We start from the raw sequence: 3,221 nt of genomic DNA on the forward strand, positions 1-3,221 counted from the left end.
ATATATATATATACACACACACACACACACACACACACACACACACACACACACACACACACACACACACACACACACACACACACACACAAGTTTTTTGTTGTGTTAAACAAGTGTGTCGCTATTGATTCAAATTCTTCAATTTCTTTTTATTTACTTTCTATGACACATCTTTTAGAGTTTTCAGCATATACTTTAGGTGTGTAAAGCATGTTTTAAAATAATAAATGTAAAAATGGGTTTTATTTAATACTGAGCTTTATTCAACTCATAAGGGAAGTATGCTCATATGCGAAAGTAATTATCATCGAAACAATAAAATACATAAATCAACGAATAAAGAAATTGACATGATTGATATTTGTAACATTATTTGTAACAAATTATAAATAATGTTAAGAGTTATAATAATTTTTATTATTTCTCCTTAAAGTGAATAAAACTTTTTTATTCATCTTTGTACATTACTTCTTTATAATATCTATTAAGATTATTCTTATTTTCAGTTTTATGCTTTAATATCTTATTTATTTGTCGTTTATGTAATAATTTCAAAACATATATATTAAATTAATTAATAATGAAATAATTTGTAAATGTTTATACACAATAAATTTATTTTGTATCGTTTACTCATTATAATAATGATACTTGATGAAAAAAATGTTTTAAACATAATGACTTCTTGCATCACGAACTTTTTACTACAGCTATATTATTGCAACCTTCGATATCACATTGTTAAACTTTTGTCAAAACTAAATTCTACTGAATTTTACTGGATTTTCAAATTCTTCTGGTCTTTCGTTTGTATAACCACCAATATTTAAATAAATTTTGATATTGCGAGGATGATTATGTATCAGAGATTGTAATTTTATTATATTATTTTATTATATTTTTTTGTTCATGTCAATTTATATTACTTTCCAATAATAAAATATCTGAAAATCTTTTAGCAAAATTTTTCTAAATTCTAAATCCGTAAACATCTAATAGGTGTATTTTCTCTGTTGTGTCTTTCGGTATAATCATAGTAATAATATATTTTCCTGCAGGTGTTAAATCTGAAATAATATTGAGATAATCCAGTCCATAAATCGAAAAGAAGAATGCTTATTAGAACTAATATTTGTAAAATAAGCTTCTTCTAATCACATTTTAAAATAGTCTGTAAGAAATATAAATATTAAATTAATAACTATTTTATAACTGTTATGAGATTCTTAAATAAAATATAAAATATATCACAAAAATAAGACTTATAATTTCATTACATTATTTCATTTATACAAATTTATATTTATTTTTTAATAATAAAACAGTATCTGAAAATGTATTGTAAAAGGAAATTTATTTAATTATCTGAAATCATTTTATCAGATTTCGATGCTTTTACAATAACATTTATTGGTGTAAATAAGATTTCTTGTACTTTTGATCCAAATATACCAGTAATTTCTTTCAATACAATAAATAAAGCAAATTTCCATTACACGATATTATTTGGTTGTATGGTGTATGAGTATGTTATGTTGTTGATGATATAGATTGCACAATACACTCTACTTTCTTTATTTCTTCATTAGACAGTGACCTTCCAGAATGAATTTCCAATTGAAAATCACTTTGATCAGAATTAAAAACATTTTCAGATCCGAACTGTTCGATAAGTGGTTTCACTGTTTTTAGAAAATTATTAGCTGTATTTTGCAACTCAACGGAATCTTCTATTGTTCTTTTAGTTACAAATTTCGTAATTTTTCTCGAAACAATTCGGTGAGATTTCTTAAATTTTGATACTCAACCATGAGATGTTTTAAATATAGAGTTTAAATTTCCTATTTCTTCTTGAGTTTATAAAGCTCATTTTTATAGATCGATATCATGAACTATGAATTCTGATTCAACAATTGCAGTAAATTTATTATGTGTAAATTTGGAGATGTAAGATAATTTTTCTATACGATTTCCACTTAAATGTAATTTTTCTTCCCATCGTCTTAATTAATGTTCAGATCAAAATTCTTCTAAATTTATTTTGCACTGATTTTTTGCGGTTCCTTTTATTTTTATTTTTTTCATTAATGTCCCAATTCCTAATATACTCAACAGCTCGTCTTTTATAAGAACTGTCAAAATCTACGTCATTATTTGAACATTGAGAATGAGAATTTAAATTATCTTCACTCCACTTTTTTATCATCTTCAATTATTTCAAAATTATGTAGTTTACAAGGTTCTTGATAATCGAGATAGGATTCTTTTGTTACTTCCAATCCATCATAGTGAAAAATGCTATCTAGCAATAATTTTTGTATATTTTCTTTTAATTCTACTTCTTCAGTTATTGGTGTTTCTGTTAGATATATTGAACTTATATATATAGATGCTAATAAAAGTCTAACAACATTAAGCAGATTGATAATCATTTCCAAAGATTAAACTTGACTTTGAATATGTAAAAACAATTTAACAAATTGCACAGATATGATTATGATAAACTGCACTAAATATAAAATTGTTACGTGAATATTCTTATATTGTCCATTTATACTTATCTTGAATGTACATGTAATTTTATATCATATCTTATGTTATTATTTATTTTGAACACGTTGTACTTATCTTATAATCGAAAGTGCATTGAATTGTTAGAAAATAAACTTATTGCGAAAAATATTGCCTCGCACGGAATGCAAGAGATCCAGATTCGAGGCAGCATTTTTCGCAATAAGTTTTATTACAGTTTTTTAAGATTAAATTTGAGAAATTTGGGGGGATTATTAATATTTCAGATTGAATATTTCAGATTGCGTCGAAAGTCCGACAATTATATCGGCACGCAATTATAATATTTGAAATTATATATTCATTTAAATGAATATATATATATATAATAGTTCAACATCTTAACATTCAGACTGCAGTGGCGTTTCGTATTTAGTATATATATATATATAAATATAGTATACACACACACACACACACACACACACACACACACACACACACACACACACACACACACACACACACACACACACACACACACACACACACACACACACACACACACACACACACACACACACACACACACACACACACACACACACACACACACACACACACACACACACACTACACACACACACACACACTACACACACACACAACACTAACTAACTAACTAACTAACTAACTAACTAACTAACTAA

This window comes from Atta cephalotes (genome assembly GCF_000143395.1).
Source record: "Atta cephalotes unplaced genomic scaffold scaffold00014, whole genome shotgun sequence".
Lineage (NCBI taxonomy): Eukaryota > Metazoa > Arthropoda > Insecta > Hymenoptera > Formicidae > Atta > Atta cephalotes.